Genomic DNA, 19,682 nt, shown 5'->3' on the forward strand with positions numbered 1-19,682 from the left:
ACATTCTATTGGGTTTTGACATGTGTGTAATGACATGTATCTGCCATTATAATATTGTGTAAAGTAATTATACTGCCTTAAGGTTTTTGGGGTCATAGTGTATATTTTAGCCCCAAACTTGCAAGGTTCAAATTATTAAAGGAGGCCATTTTATTGTACTTAGATTGCATGATGAGACTGAACAGGTTTTTTTTGTTTGTTTGTCTTTTTCATCTCTTTTTGGTGACAAGGAGAATTTTTATCCAGCCAAACTTTTGAGTAAGGGTCTAGCCTTCTGAAGCTAAATTCAAGTTGGGAACAGGGGGTAGTTTCAAGTTATCAATTTGTGTGAGCCCAAATTTCCCACAGTATTCCATTAAAATCTATCCATCATATGCCATAAAGTCCAAGCCTCCTGACTACTGAGATTAACAAATACTCTCAAAGAAGTCAAAGATTTACAGCCTGCTCAGCACTCTGATTTTTAGCATCTTGGTTCCTGAGAGTTCAGCTGTGCATTTATTAGGATATTCGTTATGTTTATTCCCTCAGAAATTCTAGTTTCTTTAATTGTTTGTCATGGGGAAATACCAAGTCTGTCATAATCTTTGAAAGAGACATACTCTTGGGGACTTAAAACTTAAAAGATCAAAATAAATACTTAATAATGGAGATGCTTAATTTATAAAAATAATAAACAAAAAAGTATCCTATAGGTACTATATTATGTTTTGTCAGATCTATGGAATATTATACACGTTAGTAGGAAATAAATAAGAAAAAAGAATGAGGATTTAGAATCGAAATATTTAATATAAGTTATAAGATAAATATCATTTTTGGACAAGGTCACTCATATAATAGAACACCAGACATAAGCATTGCATCTACTATATTAGGTAACAAAGAGTGTTCAGCAAATTTAAGTGGGTGAATGAGAGAATGTGTGATGGGATTGATATTATGCATCTCAATTTGAAGGAGACATTTGAAAAGAAGTCTTGTGCAGTTTTACCAGATGAGCTGCAGCATAGCAGATAGCAGATGTTGGTGCTCCGTCCATATCCCCTCAGTACTCAGCATTCTGATAGCTCATTACTGCAAACACCTGCCACTTTCTGCCTGAGGACTTCTCTGTCCCCAGCAGTGTGCTTGGCCCATATACAGGTCAGGGAGTTAACACCCCCTGTGAATAGCACTCAATTAGTGAGAGACAACTCCGTGGCTCCATACCCCAGGTTCCTCATCCCTCCACAGAGCATCTTATGTGAGCTTCCTTCCTTCCTTGTCTCACTTACCACTCTCCTCCACCAGCGCTTTCTGAGGGAAACCTCCCCACTACTCCACCTTTCCTCAAATCCTAGTCTTAGGGTCTATTTCTTGGAAGAAGCCAACCTAAGACATGGAAAATTATGGGCTAGATTCTAGGATAACTGAATCATTTCATAAACCAGTTACTGCTAATTGGGTTATGTAAGTCATGTTTAACAATTAGTTTCTTTCTTTTAAAAAATATATTGTTATTGAATTTAGAGACAAAGAGAAAGGGAGAGAGAGATAGAAACATCAATGAGAGAATCATTGATCTGCTGCCTCCTGCACTCTCCTACTGGGGATTGAGCCCACAACCTGGGAATGTGCCCTGACCAGAATCAAACGGTGACCTCCTGATTCATAAATTGACATGCAAACACTGAGCCACAGCACTGGGCTTACAATCAGTTTCTAATTATACCCTTTGAAGGTATTTTTGCTTCACCTTTTTCAATTTTGATCAATGCCTGAATAAATATAGAGAAAGTTTCTTAACAAAATTGAAGATGACAGCACTGGTTTAAGAGAGATATAATGAATATATTAGTTGACACTCAGAATCAGGATCCACGCTTATTTTATTTTTAAACTACACTAAGTGGCTCTATTAGAAAGAGCCAGGATTACAGAGAACTTAGGAGTTGGCATAGGGGCCCTTCTTCTTGTCAAAGGGGGCACAACATTGACAAAACGCCGGTTGTACTACACCCGCCACTTGGCCCAACCAATCTTCTTCTTTTTCTTGTTTGGCAATCTTGGGAGTCTTACCTCTCTCTCTCCCAGCCCAGGCCAGGGAACAATGCTGTGGCCGGCTACTTCTAGAGTGGTCAGAGCCTCCATCCCACACTGGCCCAGGCAGCGGCATCCTCTAGGGGCATGCCTGCCAGGAGCAGATTTGATCTGGAGAGATGCCCTCTGGCAAGGCATGAGCCTTGATCTGGGCAACCATCCTCTGGCTCATCACCTCGAGGGTGTGTAGCTCTTGGGTGAGGACAAAGTGCTGCATGTTGGCAACTGAACTGTGGCCTCTGCCCCTATCGTGAAGAGGAAGTCGAGAAGGACTAAGGAGCAAGGGCGCACACGTCCTAGCTGCCTGCTGCTGCATCTCATGCCACTCCACGCAGTTTTTATTTTTATTTTATTATTTATTTATTTATTTATTTATTTATTTATTTATTTATTTTTAATTACAAGGTGTGTATTTAATTACAAGGTGTGATAGTGGTTTCAAAGAAGTACACTTGAACGAAAAGAAGGAGTTGGGGTGTGTATGGGGTGGGGGCGGGGGGAGGGAACCAGGGAGATGCCATCAATTGTGATTTCTCTCATGAGCCAAATCCTCCAACTGGGCTACCATAGATTTTTTTGGTTTGTTTGTTTTACTTTTTTTTTTTTTGTTAAATTTTTTTATTGATTAAGGTGTCACATATTTGTCCTCATCCCCCCATTCCCATCCCACACCCCTCCCCACGGATGCCCCCACCCTCCTGTTGTCCTTAACCATTGGTTAGGCTCGTATGCATGCACACAAGTCCTTTGGTTGATCTCTCCCTCCTACCCCCACCTTCCCCTACCCACCCTCTGAGGCCCGACAGTCTGATCGATGTCTCCTTGTTTCTGGGTCTGTTCTTGTTCATCAGTCTATGTTGTTCATCATTTCCCCTAGATGAGTGAGATCATGTGTTACTAGAAATATACTTATAAGAACCGAATGTGAGACGAGCAATAATAGTTATGCTGACAGGCAAATGAATCAGTCTGTACTGAGTTTCGTTCTGGACCAACAGTTCTTTTGAGACCCAATTTCAATGTCCACCAGTTCCTTATGTGTACATGTCGGTACTGACTTTTCAGCTCTGGATGGTGGACAAATGGTGGTAATGCAGGTCCGACTCCCTCTGGTTTGGTCTCGCCCGGACCCAGGGGCACGGCTTCACCCGGACTCAGGGGCGCGTGGCCTCACCCAGACCCAGGGGCACATGGCCTCACCCGGACCCAGGGGTGCATGGCCTCACCCGGACCCGGGACCCAGCCTCACCCGGATCCAGGGGCGCACGGCCTCACCCGGACCCAGGATTCAGCTTCACCCGGACCCGGGGGCGCGCGGCCTCACCCGGTCCCAGGGGCGCGCGGCCTCACCCGGACCCAGGGGCACGTGGCCTCACCCAGACCCAGGGGTGCGCAGCCTCACCCAGACCCGGGGGCCACGCAGTTTTTAATAGGCTGGAAAATGGATAAAATCTAACAAAATTTTACATTAATATCTTAAGACCCTGTAATTGAGTCTCTTTAAATATGTGATTATCATTATTTGATAAAATTTTGGATGTATCTATAATAATAAAAGCGTAATATGCAAATCAAACGAATGACTGAACAGCAGAATGACCTTCTGGATGACCACACTATGACACGCACTGGCGCCAGGCCAGCCAAGGTGCGTGTGATGCAATTGGTCGGGGGGGCCCCACCATCACCCCATGATCACCCCTCAGAGGGAGGCCCAGGCCATCGGCCAGCAACACTGTAGCGGGTGTGCAGGGCCAGCCAGCAATCACCCTGCAGAGGGAGGCCCAGGGCAGCCAAGCAATCGCACCCCATGCCTGTCGCTTGCACAAGGAGGCGACTGGTGGTGGGGGAGGGGGGACAGTGCTGCACAGATGGCAAGCAGTGGCAGCGATGGGGGCAGAGCCAGCTGCTGGCAGCTGGGGGAAGGAAAGCCTTGATAGGCCTGGATTGCTGGCCAGGCCTAGGGACCCTACCCAAGGGGTTCCTGATTGCAAGAGGGCACAGGCCAAGCTGAGGGACTCTCCCTGAGCATGAATTTCGTGCACTGAGCCTCTAGTTGGTTAATAATAAACAGAAAGTTAGTTAATGTGTGTGGCTGCTGAAGATGCAGATGTGATTATGCGTTAGATTAATGAAGTAATACCTAAACCAAAGGATGTGGAAATTATGTTTAATTTCACAATACACAGACAATACTATTCTGAACATCCTGATTTTGACAGAATAGAAACAATTTCCTGAACCCTGGCTGGTGTTTCACAGTGGTTAGAGTATCAGCTGACACACCAAAGGGTCTTGGGTTTGATTTCCCAGTCAAGGGCATGTACCTGAGTTGCAGGCTGGATCCCCATCCCAGTTGGGGCCCTTTGGGAGGCACCCAATCAGTGCACATCCATGCTCTCTCTCACCCTCCTTCCCTCCCTGCACTCTCTCTAAAAATTAATAGAAAAAATATCCTCGGGTGAGGATTAACAAAAACAAAACAATTTCCTAAATGCTAGAGAAGAGTCTAAAAGCACTTGGGAATATTTTATGGAAAAAGATGACATGAATATGATTTTTAATATAAAAATAATAATAACATGATGACTGTCTTCAGTGTTTGAAAATCTGTGGGAGAGGAATTAGACATGCCTGAATGTCCTTTAGAATCATTCATGTCTGTATGTCCAGTGTCTAATCCAATGCCTTGTATAGAGTAGGAGCTCAATAAATGTTTGGTGGATGAATGAAAAATTAATGACACTGCATATGCATCCCATTTAACTGTGCCATTGACAGAGTACATACACTCTTTTATTAAAAATTTATCTTTATTGCTCAAAGTATTACAGATGTCCCCTTTCTTTTCCTATTGACCCCTTCTAGCCTGCACCTCCCCATCCCCCCTGGCCTTCACCACACTGTTGTCTGTGTCCATGGGTTATGCATATCTATACTAATAAAAGGGTAATATGCTAATTAGACTGGGTCAACCAGACATCTTCTGGTCGTCTAGTCCTCTTTCCAGACAAAGCCATGGTGGTGGGGGCTGAGACAGAGGTGGTTAGGGGCAATCAGGCCAGCAGGAGAGGGAGTTTAAGGGTGATCAGGCCAGCAGGCAGTGGGGTTAGGGGCAATCAGGCAGGCAGGCAGAGTGGTTAGGGGCTATCAGGCAGCCAGGCAGGTGAGCAGTTAGGAGCCAGCAGTCTCAGATTGCGAGAGGGTGCAGGCCGGCTGTGGAACCCTCCTGCCCCGTGCAAGAATTTCGTGTACCAGGCCTCTAGTATGCATATAAGTTCTTTGGTTAATTCTCTTACCACCCACCCACCCACCCCTGCCTTCCCTTTAAGATATGGCAGTCTCATACACTCTTTTTATTTTCCAATATCAATCCATATTTTTTGTACCTCACATGTGAAGCTGTTCTTTGGATAAGTGAAGTCTGGAAGCAGGCCCTATGTTCTTTCCTGTGCAATATCTCCCTTACAGATGTGATTCTGGATATGCAAGCTATAATGATTAGGAGGTTGATGTCTTTTGGTAAATATAGCTTCCATGTTTCCTAATGTCTTTATATAAACTTTCCTTGAGTTGATTATCTACAACACTAACAAATGTTTGTGGTGATGTTTGCTTCAGTCTTTTATCCTGGTCATTATATTTCCTCTCTACATCCGTTTGGGTTATATCATGCTTCAAAACATTTAAATCTTCTTAATATATCAATCAAATTTATGGCATACTGGATTAAATCCACTGGCTTCTGCTATTATCCCCCTTAAGATTTCATCTATTTCCCAATCATTTTTTTAACAGCATATTTCAAGATGTGAATCAGATTAGATTAAAACTTATAATGCATCCCTTTGTATATGCATTTGGGAGCTCCTCTCTTATCTAGTCCAGTGAGACAAATGGTGGTTTTATTTGGCAGAGATGGCTGCCTTAAGTACATAGGCTCTTACTTACTGTGGCATTATGAGGAGGCCAGATCCTGCTGTGCATCCTTCAGGTCCTGGTTTGATGGCCTTTCTTCTCAAATGATCCTGCCCACTCCCCAAATTCAGTTTAGCAGCACCACTGGTGGTCCCCGCAGCACTCTCTCCTGCTGTGCAGGGTTTGCATCCCACTGTTTTGTAAAGTCTGTGTACTTGTCTACACATCCTACTAGATAGCAAAAGTTTCATCCTCAGCATTTCATATTGTGCTTAGCACAGAATAAACGCTCATTGGTTATGTGATGAGTATTTGTTCAGAACAATACTTTTTTTAATCTTCAGAAATCAGTTTATTTTTTATTAAATTTATTGGAGTTACATTGCTTCATGAAAGTTATATAGGCTTCAAGTGTACAATTTTGTAAATACATCATCTGTGTATTGCATTGCGTGTTTACCACCCAAAGTCAAATCTCCTTCCAGAATAATAACTTTTTCAAAGGTGCTTTTGGCTTTGGGAAGGAGTCATTATTTTGTTTCTTATATTTCTCATTTTGTTTCCTATCTCAGCATAGTTGAACCTAAATTTATATACAGCCAGTAATACACCTTAATTATCATGCGAATTTTACACATGATTCTGTACTTGTTTCTGTTCTTCAGGGGTTGATCCACTGACACTATTATAAAGGCAGACGTTTAGAAAACCTAAACTAGGAAGATACCCTTGTTTTTTGTTTGTTTGTTTTGTTTTATTTATTAATTTTTTTTTGGTCAGAAGTGTGACCTTGCAGTGAGCTAGCTCCTATGGACCTCAGTTTCCTCACATGTAAAAGAAGGAGAGATTGGATAACACCTAAGGTGTGTTCAGGAGAAAAGATTCTTTAATTCTATGATTGAGAAACGTTTTCTATAAAAGCTTTGTATTTCCATGCCCTCCCCTCTCCAACCCCTGCAAAGGCACCCTGATCATTTTTTCCTTTTCTTTGGGCCTGATTGTCTCTTCTTGTTTATAGCTGCCACTAATTTGCTCGTTTGCTTGCTGGAAAATAGCTAATTAAAACCCACTTCAGCTAACAAGCTGACTGGGACCGTGCAAATGTCACTCTCTGCTGTCTGCTATTTCCGTTTATACTTTACATTATTAGTGTTGTTTTTCCTCCCTCTGTTATAATGAATGCGAGGATGGATTCAGCGCCCTCTTCACAGGTGTGCACGGGTCCCACCGCCACCAGCCCTGGAAAGCACTGCTGTTAGTGCACTTCAACACTTGGAGTGTTATTACCCCTGACAGTTAATGGTTTCAGACTGCATCGCTTGTTAGCGCTAGATTTTTGAACAGCTTCATCCATCTTTTTGTTTTTACAGTGACTGGCCACATTAAGTATATGTGTCTGAGCTATTAGTCCCGTCTGTTCATCGCATGCATTTCATTTGGTGTAGGGTTCTTTTTCCTTCTCTAAAATTAGTATGTATTGTCATCCATATACTTCAACACATCGACTTTTTGTTATAATTATGCTGTCATCATTGTGCTTCCACACATTTGCTAATTTATTGTAGCTAAATTAGACCTAATATTAGCAATTTTGCAGCTGTTCCTTTAGAATGTACATGGCCATATATTTTACGTTATTTAGTAATTATATTTCACAGCAAAAAAAAGGGGCCATGTTTTCAAGAGGGAGAGAGAGGAAAGATAGAAAAAAGAGGGTAAGATAAAAACAAAATCACCCAAGAGTGGGAAAGAGACAAGAAAATGAAAAAAAAAAACACACAAAAAAAACCCCACAAAAAACCAACAACAACATACCACATTCCAAAAAAATTTTAAAGGGTAATAAACAGACAGCACTGGATGCTTGTGGAGGACAGTGAAACTCAAAGGGTGTGTTCATTATGTCTGAGCCTTGCAGCAAGCAAGCCTTCTCTGAGAAAGGGTTTTCTCTGCTTTACTTTCTGTTACCAAGAACAAGCTAGCTGCTGGGCTAGCTGAGCAAAGAATACCACACGGAAGTGATGGAAGGTTTTTGTGGGAATTGCGAAGAAAAGGAGATGAGAGGCTGTGTGGGTGCTTCCATGAAAACAGGATATCCAGGGTACTTAGGCGCAAGGCTTAAGGGATTTGGTTTAAAAACAAGTCTGAAAGGCAGACTGAGAGGACAAGAAAACGAAAGTGGTTTGAATTTCTACATTGTTCAGAATAATAAACAGCTTTAAATGCAGGTTCCTGCTTTGATGATATCTGGAGATGATATCTGAAAGAATATGAAAAAAGTGGCTGCGATTGGAACGGGCGCTGGGCACCAACAGGGGGTGAGAGTGGCGGCTCCAGCGCCAGCAGCGGGTGCAAGCGGGGCCATCGCCGGCAGTGGGTGTGAGAGGCAGCTGCCAGCCCCGATCACCCCTCAGGAGCAGAGGTGGAGGTGGAGAAGCCCTGAGGGGCAACTGGGGCCAGCAGCCACCGCTCACACCTGCTGATGGGTGGACCATGGTGCGCAGGAGCAAAGAATTTTCAGTAACCACCAGAGGCTTGCCCCGATGAGCAGGTCCGGTGCCCCTGCTCACCTGGTCCACCATCCTGCCATGTTCTTCGCTCTGCCCACTTCTGCCAATGCCCGCCATGTTCCATGCATGTCCCCAATGGTCAGTGTACGTCATAGCGACTGGTTGTTCAGTTGTTCCACTGTTCCACAGTTCAGTCTCTTTGCATATTTTTTATATATATATATATATATATATATATATATATATATATATAGAGAGAGAGAGAGAGAGAGAGAGAGAGAGAGAGAGAGAGAGAGTTAGTAATCCATTTAATGGGACCCTGGGAGTCTAAAAGAATTCATGAGATGTCCCAGGATACCTGGTCCTACTCCTAGGAGGTAACTTACTAGGAGAAACTAGTTCAATAAGTTCTGGTTGTTATGGATACTGTTATATGTCTTAATAGATCCAAAACATTATGCACAAAATAAAATAAAACTTATAATGGTACTAGAGGCCCAGTGCATGAAATTTGTGCATGGGGGTGTGTGTCCCTCAGCCCAGCCTGCACTCTCTCCAATCTGGGACCCCTCGGGGGATGTCCGACTGCCGGTTTAGTTGGACATCCCTCTCACAATCTGGGACTGCTGGCTCCCAACTGCTCACCTGCCTGCCTGCCTGCCTGATTGTCCCTAACCGCTTCTGCCTGCCAGCCTGATCACCCCCAAACCCAGTGATGGGCAACCTTTTGAGCTTGGTGTGTCAAACTTCGCCAAAAAACTGAGCATAACTCGGGTAGTGTGTCACTTTGAGGAAAAAACTAACTCCAAGACTCTAGTTGCAAATGTTTCATCCTCAGGAGTAGCAGATGTTTCATCCTTGGCATGCGGCCACGTATCATCAGAAATGGCTATGCGTGTCAGTGCTGACACGCGTGTCATAGGTTCGCCATCACTGCCCTAACCACTCCCCTGCCAGCCTGATCGATGCCTAACTGCTCCCCTGCTGGCCCAATCACCCCCAACTGCCCTCCCCTGCCAGCCTGGTCACTCCTAACTGCCCTCCCCTGCTGGCCTGATCGCCCACAACTGCCCTCCCCTGCCAGCCATCTTGTGGTGGCCATCTTGTGACCACATGGGGGCGGCCATCTTGTGTCAGGGCGTGACAGTCAATTTGCATATTACCCTCTTTATTATATAGGATTGATATCTTGACCTTGAGAATATATTCTAGGCAGGTCTGTTCTTCTGGGGGTAATATGCTGCTGCCTAATGTATTAGAGATTTGGGCATACCATCCCTCTTAGATATTCGTATTTTCATTACAAATGGGACATAAGAAATAGATTTTCATTGCTGACTGCGTCCCATTCTGATTGTCTTCTTCAGCTCCTTCCTCCGTAGAGCTGAATATCTCATTTCTCTTCTCCAATCGACCAAAGCCTGCTCTTCAGCTCTCTGAATGCAAAGCAAATTAAAATGGCTGAAACATTTTGCACTGTCACTCCTCACTGGGTTTTTATAAGGAACTACATTACACTTAAAAACATGATGTTCTAGTAGTGGGATTTGGGGGAGAGTAAATTGGTGGGGAAGGCAAAAAATTTGAGGGTTTTGGAGCTTATGAAATCAAAGCGTATAGAGAGTTATGGATGTATAAACCCGGATTTTCCCCTTTGACAGGATAATGGTCTTACTGGTTGATTTGCAAGGCCATCAGTAAACCTAACCCCAGCCTCATAGACAGTCTCAGTTGGGATTTAAGGTCAAGTTGATTTAATAAATAACTGTTGAAAGTCAAAGAGACAGCAAACATCCAAATACACCAATAGCAAATTAAACAAACAAACAAACAAACAAACAAACCCATCAGGCCCTCTTTATGCTTGGTATTGTACCTTTCAGTTCATATTGTACTGAAGCACCATTGTGGTATGTCCTTTGCATGAGTTTTTTGAGTACAGAGCTCAAGTAGAATTGAAATGACAGGAGGAGATGTCCTGTCATTCTCCTGATAATCCTTTATAGCAGTGATTTTCAACCTTTTTCATCCCATGGCACACATAAACTAATTACTAAAATTCTGTGGCACACCAAGAAATACATTTGTTTTTTGCTGATCTGGCAAAAAATTAGTTATAATTTGATTCATTCATACTGGATGGCTATTGTTGTATTAGCTGTTGTTATTTTTTTTTTTTTTCATTTGACAATCTAAGGGAAAGGATGTCAGCGCCCCTGACTAAATGGTCAGGCATTGCACATTTTAAAAATTATTGCAGCACACCAATGTGTCTGTGGCACACTGGTTGAAAATTGCTGCTTTATAGACTCCAGGCCCTATTCCACAGGAATCTACTACATCAGCCTAACTTTGCCCACTGGGACAGCTGATGTTGAACTCTACCATCTGTATCAAGAATCTAAAATGGATTAAAGTCCCTTCCCTCCCCCTACAACACAGTATACCTCCTCAGGTTATAGAAATAGGAGAAATGTTCCCACTTGACTTCTTTTTCCTAATTTTAGGGCTCCAGGGCAAGCTGCTCTCCCAGATACCAGTGCAAGAGAAATAGTTGATAAAAACAGACAGCAGATTTTGAGATTTTCCAAAGCAGGCAGTAGACTTTGAGATTTTAGAGCTTTGAACAGTTTGGAAGGTACTTCCTGGGATAGAGCCTACACTCTTAATTAATCAGGTCAGTGGCAATGGAAAAACAAGAAGTCATCCATCTGAATTTCATTTAAACCCATTTCTGTTTATCTCCTTTATCATTTTTCTTCCTTGTCCCAGATTGTGTGGCATGTTATGTTGTGTGGTGGCCAGAGATACTTTCAATCACTTCTCTCAGAAGATATGTTATTTGGGTTGGTTTCTTACTATTCCAGCTTTGCCAATTTTATTCACAGAACATTGTCATTTTTGCCTTCATGTTTATTGGTAGTGGTTAATTATTGTGTTTAAATTCTGTATAACTCTAGGTAGAATTACTCCATCAAAAATTTATTGAGCAGTTAATAAGTGCCTGGCATTTTTTTAGAGGCAAGTATGAGATATCAAAAGGCTCTGTTGACTGAAAATCAGAGTCTGAAATGCTCAATATTTTATAGACTTCAGTCACAATCTTTAATTTTCTACCATCACGTCATTCCTATGGGCAACATACTCATCAGTAACCTTAATCATTAAGTGCTGTTTCTGAATAGGGGATGGAAGTGGAGAATAGGTTAAGATATCCAACACCCCTCTCCCCAGGATAATTCAAGTTCTTTTTGGCCCCACAGAAAGTGAAATAACTTTTTAAAAATCTGTTGTCACTTTTACCTCCAATTTTTCAACATTGTGCCAGAGATTTTGATTTGTCTCTCCATGGTGTATAGCAGGTATGCTTGTTTTTTCATTTTGAGAATTATGGCACTGTAGAATGGAAACAAATTAATACATACATCAGTAGGAACTGACATATTTTATATTTAAAATAAAATAATATAAAATAAAAACAGGCAAAATATGACCGTGCATTGTTAATAACCCAGGGAAAGCAGTGTCCTGATTGACTAGGTCACACAATGGATACATTTTAAACTAGGGTGAAGAGTAAGAAAGTCTATTGGAGTCCTGGTGTTCTGCTGCATTAGGGACTCTAGGAAGCCAGGCAGAGCATGGCTGCTTAGGGTTGGGGAGAAACATTGAAGCTGTAGGAAAACATTTCCTGAAAACTCTTAGGGCTCAGTGTTACAGGACTCATGTTTTCGCTGTAGGTCACCACTCTCTTTAGCAGAGTATTCGTGAGGCCCTAGCATTTATTTATTTATTTATTTATTTATTTATTTATTTATTTTAATTTAATTTCTTTATTGTTGAAAGTATTACATATGTCTCCTCCCCCCCCCCCCCCATTGACCTCTCCCCACCCGTTCCCACCCCCCAGCACATGTCCCTCAACCCCCTATTGTCTGTGTCCATTGGTTATGCTTATATGCATACATACAAGTCTTTTGGTTGATCTCTTACCCCCCCACCCCTGCTCCCACCCTCCCCTGCCTTCCCTCTGAGGTTTGACAGTCTGTTTGATGCTTCTATGTCTCTGTATCTATGTTCATCAGGAGGCCTTAGCTTTTAAATTTCCACGTTTACTCTCTTGGGCCTATTATCTCAAAAATTGTCTGTATAGGAGTATATGTGTGTGTTGCATGTCCAAAATTGTGCAAAAGTACAAGAAAAGTAGCTAAAATTAATTAAGAATTTCCTCACAGAGATCAATGTGCAGACATTAAAATGCAAGCTTACATAACTCCCCAAAATTTAGGACTTGTCAAAGGCTAAAAGATAAAATACTCAGGAAACATTTTGGTCTTCAGATTTCTATATGTCTTCCAAAAGTCTCAGATTACATGGTAAAATTACAATGCTCTTATTCACCTTAAGATGTTACCATAAACTGTGTTTTTCAAACTTTTCTACTGAAGTAATCTTAAAGCATTTTCAATGGCAGAGAAAAGAGAGCAGAGAATGGAGGGGGGTAGTGGTGATTGTGGTCAGCAGCCAGCTGCTGCAGCAGAGAAAAAATGTTTTTGAAGTCTAATATTTTATCTTAACAGTTAATGTGAATTTTCCATTCTATTTAACCATGCATTCATGGTTGTTCTAATCTTAAGTGTTTTTCCCCAAAATATTTGAATACAGGAAGAAGCCTCATATTTTGTTGTAATGATTAACAAATGAGTTATCTGAAAACACACACACACACACACCACACACACGCACACACACACACACACACACACCATACACACACACAAAACCAGCTGTGTAGCCTATTTGTATCCCATTTTGGGAAGAAGAGCCTTTATTTATCATTGGTTTCTTTAGGAAGTCATGGGGAAAATTAAGAAAGAAGAAAGGTTAATGGGGAATTTTATTAAAGATCATTGTTGTGATTATCTTGAGAACAGAATATATGTGAGCTATTAACTTAGGCTTCAGAATATACTCCTGTAGAGATAGTTTGGATTGGTCTGCAAGATTTGATTATAAGAGCATTTTCTTCTATTACTTCAAGATTTTCTATTGCCTAGCAAAATAAGCCAGTTTGCTTCCCTCTTCTTCTATTTTTAAAATTAAACTTATTGGGGTGACCTTGGTTAATAGGATCATATTGGTTTCAAGTGTACATTTCTATGATACAAGATCTGTACATTTATTGCATTGTGTGCCCACCACCCAAAGTCAAATCATCTTGCGTCACCATATATTTGCCCCCCTTTCATCTTTACTACCTCTCCATCCCCCTTCCCTCTGGAAACCACCATACTGTTGTTTGTGTCTATGTGTTTCAGTTTTATATCCAACTTATAAGTGAAATCATATAGTTCTTAGCTTTTTCTGACTGACTAATTTCACTTAGCATATTCTCAAGGTGCCTCCATATTGTCTGTCACAAATGGCAGTATTTCATCTTTTCTTATGGCTGTATTCCATAGTATATATGTACCATAAAGTCTTTATCTAATCCTCTATTGAAGGACACTGGTTATTTCCATGTCTTGGTCACTATGAATAATCCTATATAATAAAGAGGTAATATGCAAATTGACCATCACTCCAACACACAAGATGGCCACCCCCATGTGGACACAAGATGGCTACCACAAGATGGCCAGCAGGGGAGGGCAGTTGTGGGTGATCAGGCCTGCAAGGGAGGGCAGTTGGGAGGGACAAGGTCTGTAAGGGAGGACAGTTGGGGGGGACCAGGCCTGCAGGGGAGGGCAGTTGGGGGCGACCAGGCCAGCAGGGGAGAGCAGTTAGGGGCGACCGGGCTGGCAAGGGAGGGCAGTTAGGGGTGACTGGGCCTGCAGGGGAGGGCAGTTGGGGGCAACCAGGCCTGCAGGGGATGGCAGTTGGGGGGAACCAGGCTTGCAGGGGAGGACACTTAGGGGCAACTGGGTCAGCAGGGGAGGGCAGTTAGGGGTAACCAGGCTGGCAGGGGAGGGCAGTTAGGGGTGACCAGGCTGGCAGGGGAGGGCAGTTAGGGGTGACTGGGCCAGCAGGGGAGGGCAGTTGGGGGCAATCAGGCTGGCAGGGGAGCAGTTAGGCGTCGATCAGGCTGGCAGGGAAGTGGTTGGGGGATGATCAGACTGGCAGGCAGAAGTGGTTAGGGGCAATCAGGCAGGTAGGCAGGCGAGCGGTTGGGAGCAAGCAGTCATGGATTGTGAGAGAGATGTCTGACTGCCCTCGAGGGGTCCCAGATTGGAGAGGGTGCAGGCTGGGCTGAGGGGCACCCCCCCCATGCACAAATTTCATGCACTGGGCCTCTAGTGCTGCAATAAACACAGGGGCAAATAAATGTTTTCAAGTTTTTCTGGTAGATACCCATAAGAGGGATTGTTGGCTCATATGAGAACTGCCATATTATTTTCCAAAGTGACTGTACTAGTTTACATTCCCACAGCAGTGTATAAGAGTTCTTTTTCTCCTCAATCCAAAACTTATTACCTGTCTTGTTGATAATAGTCATTATGACATGTGTGAGGTGGTATCTTATTGTAGTTTTTATTCCATTTTACTAATAGTTTACTGTAGTTTTGATTTCCATTTTACTAAAGTTGAGCATCTTTTCACATATCTGTTGGCCATTTGTATGTCTTCTTGGGAGAAGTGTCTGTTGAGGTACTCTGCCCATATTTTAATTGGATTGTTTGTTTGCTGTTGAGTTGTATGAGTTCTTTATGTATTTTTGGATATTAATACCTTGTCAGAGTTGTTTGCAAATATCATCTCCCTTTCAGTTAGTTGCCCTTTTGTTTAGTTGTAAGTTTCTTTTGGTGTGCACAAGCTTTTTAGTTGAATATAGTCCCATTTATTTTTGCCTTTACTTCCCTTGATTTTGGGGTCAAATTCATAAAATGTTCTCTACAACCAAGGTCCATAAGTTTAGTACTATATTTTCTTTAATGTCATTTATTGTTTTTTTTCCAGGTCTTATATTTAGGTCTTTGATCCATTTTGAATTAACTTTTGAACATGGGGACCAACTATAATCTAGTTTCATTCTTTTGCATATGGTTTTCCAAAATTTTCACCACCAATTATTGAAGATGCTCTCTGTTCTCTATTGTGTATTTTTGGCTCCTTTGTCAAAAATTATTTGCCCACATACATATTGTTTTATTTCTAGGCTCCAAATTCTATTCTATTGGTCTGTGTGTCTGTTTTTCTACCAATAGCATGCTGTTTTGATTATCATAGCTCTGTAATATAATTTGATCTCAGGTAGTGTGATACCTCCAGCTTCGTCCTTTTTTCCCCAAGATTGCTTTGGCTATTTTGGGTCTTGTGATTCCATACAAATCTACTGATTACTTATTCTATTTTTTTTAAATGAAATTGGGATTTTGATGGAGATTGCATTAAATATGTATATTTCTTTGGGTAATATGGACATTTTAACTATGTTGACTCTTACAGTCCATGAACACATAATATCTTTCCATTTTATTGTATCTTTTTCAATCTCTTTTAATAATGCTTTATAGTTTTCAGAATATAGATGCTTCACATCATTTGTTAAGTTTATTCCTAGATATTTTATTCTTTTTGTTGCAATTGCAAAAGGTATTGTTTTTTTACATTTCTTTATCTGAAATTTCATTGTTAGTATACAGAAATGCAGTGGATTTGTGTACATTAATTTTATATCCTGCAACTTTACTGTATTTGTTTATTGTTTATAATAGTTTATTGGTGGAGTCTTTAGGGTTTTCTATATACAGACTCATGTCATCTGAAAAATATGACACTTTTACTTTTTCCTTCCCAGCTTGGATACCTTTTATTTCTTCCTCTTGCCTGATCACTCTGGCTAGGATTTCCAGAACTACATTGAATAAGAGTTGTGAGAGTGTGTATCCTTGTCTTATTCACGATTTTAGAGGTAAAGGTTTCAGTTTTCCACCATTGAGTATGATATTAGCTGAGGGTTTGTCATATATGGCCTTTATTATGTTAAGGTGCTTTTCTTTTATACCTATTTTATTGAGTGTTTCAATCATAAATGAATGTTGTATCTTAACAAATACTTTTTATGCATCTATTTGTAAGATCATATGATTTTTATACTTTGTTTTGTCAAGGTAGTGTATGACATTAATCGGTTTGCATATGTTGAACCATCCTTATGCCCCTGGAATTGTGATATATAATTTTTTTAATGTATTGTTGTATTTGATTTGCTAGTATTTTGTATAGGAATTTTTCATCTGTATTCATCAGAGATCTTAGTCTGTAGTTTTATTTTTTTTGTGTTATACTTGCCAGGTTTTAGTATTAGGGTTATGTTGGTCTCATAAAATGCGTTAGGAAATATTGTCTCTTCTTCAATTTTTTTGGAAGAATTTGAGGATAGGCATCAAATCTTTGAATGCTTGGTAGAATTCACTAGTTATATCATCTGGTCCTGGGTTTTTATTTTGAGGAGTTTTTGATGGTTGTTTCAATTTCCTCACTCACTGTTGATCAGTCTATTTAAATATTCCAATTCTTCATGATTTGGTCTAGGAAGGTTATATATTTCAAGGAACTTATCCATTTATTCTAGATTATTGAGTTTTGTGGCATATAGTCTTTCATAGTATTTTAGCATGATCCTTTGAATATCTGTGATGTCTGTGGTATCTTTTCCTCTTTCATTCCTGATTTTTTTATATTAGTCTTTTCTCTTTTTTATCAATCTTTTTAAAGAACCAGCTCTTTGTTGTCTTATTTTTTTATATAGTCTTTTTGTTCTCTATTTCATTCAATTTTGTTCTAATTTTTATTTATTTTTATTTTTTTATCAATCACTGAGCCATGCTGGCCAGGCAGAACATTAAATTTTTAAAGATACCATGTTTTCTTTAAATACTCGAATCTTTTTTAGAAGTATTAAGAGTTATTTAACTGGCTTCTAATACTCCATTTTTGTTCTAATTTTTATTATTTCCTTTCTTCTGCAAATTTGGGGTTGCTTTTGTTCTTCTTTTTCTAGTTCTTTAAGATATAATGTTAGATTGTTTACTTGTAATTTCTCCTGTTTCTTGAGATAGGCCTGTAATGATATAAGCTTCCCCTTATTTCTGCTTTTGCTGCATCCCAGAAGTTTTTATATGTCGCATTGTCATTCGTATTTGTTTCTATGTATCTTTTGATCTCACCTTTTATTTTTCTTTGACCAAGTCATTTAGTAGTATGCTGTTTAATCTCTATATATTTGTGTGTTTCTTTACTTCCTTTTTGCAGTTGATTTCTAATTTTAAAGCATTGTGGTCAGAAAATATACTTGGTATGGTTTTAATTTTCTTAAATTTTTGAGTCTAGTTTTGTTACCCTATATATGGTCTATCCTTGAGAATGTTCCATCTTCTTCTAATTGAAGTGAAGAAGTTAAGTCCACTTTGACATAGCAACCTTGGGAAGATGGACCAGGGAGGTGTAGACATAGTTTCTTTTTAAAATTTATTTATTTCATTTTAGAAAGAGGGAGAGAGAAAACAACAACAACACCAACGTGTTTTTCCATTTATTTATGTATTCACTGGTTGCTTCTTATATGTGCCCTGGACAGGGATAGAACCTGCTATCTTGGTGTATCAGAACGATGCTCTAACCAACAGAGCTCCTCGGCCACGGCCAGACCTAGTTTTGATAGAGTAAAGCCAGAAGAAGGAACATATGAAATCTGAGCCACAGCTATGAGTTTTGCCTAAAGGACCAGCATATCCTTCTTACTCAGAAGATGCCCTTACAATGAATTCAAGCCCTTCACCTCTTCCTGGACAGAAGCTTGGTAGGGACTCACCTGTAGAGGCCACCCAACTGTGTAATCCTGCTGTCTTGTGACTTTTGAAGGGTGAATTAACATTGTGAGGGCAAACATGATTGGTGTCACATTCTACTTTGTCCATACAGTCAAAAACAATTTTGCCTCTTTTCCCTTTATAGAAATATCTACTGCTAAGAAAGCTAAATTTCACTGACTCAGGTGCAAGGGTTAGGATAGGTCCCTGATTTGGATTCCTTTTAGTGTGAGACCAACTGATATAGACAAATAAAATCTAACATTTGTTGGGTGCCCTGTGTGTAAGGCTTTTACTGTCCACTTTAAGAGACCCGTACAAAGTAATACCAAGTAGATATTTTTGAGGTCTGACCTTCTCTAGAGCATGATCTGAATGAAGCCAATTCACTAATCAGTCTGACTATGCTCATTTACTCAGGGACCTCAGAAACTTGTTAAATTTTGATGGATATACTCTTTTAAAAATATTTTTATTGATTTAAGGGAGAGGGAGAGAGAGATGGAAACACTGATGAGAGAAACATCAACATCGATCCACTGCCTCCTGCACGCCCCTCACCAGGGATCGAACTCACAACCCCAGCATGTGTCCTGACCAGGAATAGAACTGTTGACCACTGAGCCATACTGACTGGGCTGATGAGTATACTCTTTAGAAGCTAAACTCAGTGTCACAAATGAGTCAAAGCTGGCTCTAGTAACTTTTAACAGCATTTTGGAAGTTGAAAATTGTTTTGAATACATTCCTTAACACGGGTGCAGATAATTCAAGTTTCCTCAGAGCACTAGTTATGAAGACTAATTCCACAGGATAAGTACTATGGAAGCAATGGTGATATTATAGTCAAAATGTCTCTTTAAAAAGAAAAAGGGGAAAAAAAGAAAAAGTAGTGAAAATAATCCAGTGTCTCCTTGTTGGGACATAATGTGTGTGCTTCTGACTCCTGGGTAATTGTGTCATCTTTGTTTTGTGCTTCAAAGTCTACTGTGGTAGGTGGACACAATGAAAATCCAGTGTCTGTTGAGTAAATACAAGGATTGTTGACTTCACGTTTATTGTAAGGATTCACAGAAATTCTTCAGACTCAGAGCCTGGTGAGTAATTTAGCTGTCCCATCCTACTGTTGAAGTTAATCAGCTACAGAGCTACCTGCACTAAATAACCTGCATAATGGAACTCTAACTTTAGTATTGATTCTATGATCATTAACATAAAAACTGTTAAAACTGTAGCTAAGAATAATTATGTTTTTAAAGAATTTATTTATACCAGGTTCTCAGAGGAGTCAAATATCCTATATAATAAAGAGGGGATATGCAAATTGACCATCACTCTATCACAAAGATGGCTGCACCCA

At 40.5% G+C, this 19,682-nt stretch overlaps 1 pseudogene across 1 annotated transcript; it reads right to left on the reverse strand.

The window, feature by feature from the left end:
* Positions 1 to 1,927: 1,927 nt before the first annotated feature.
* LOC307103653 (ubiquitin-like protein FUBI) lies at positions 1,928 to 2,299 on the reverse strand (annotated as a pseudogene). The gene has a single exon. The product of its transcript is annotated as a ubiquitin-like protein FUBI (transcript).
* Positions 2,300 to 19,682: the final 17,383 nt, after the last annotated feature.

Source organism: Cnephaeus nilssonii (assembly GCF_951640355.1).
Source record: "Cnephaeus nilssonii genome assembly, chromosome: 7".
NCBI lineage: Eukaryota > Metazoa > Chordata > Mammalia > Chiroptera > Vespertilionidae > Cnephaeus > Cnephaeus nilssonii.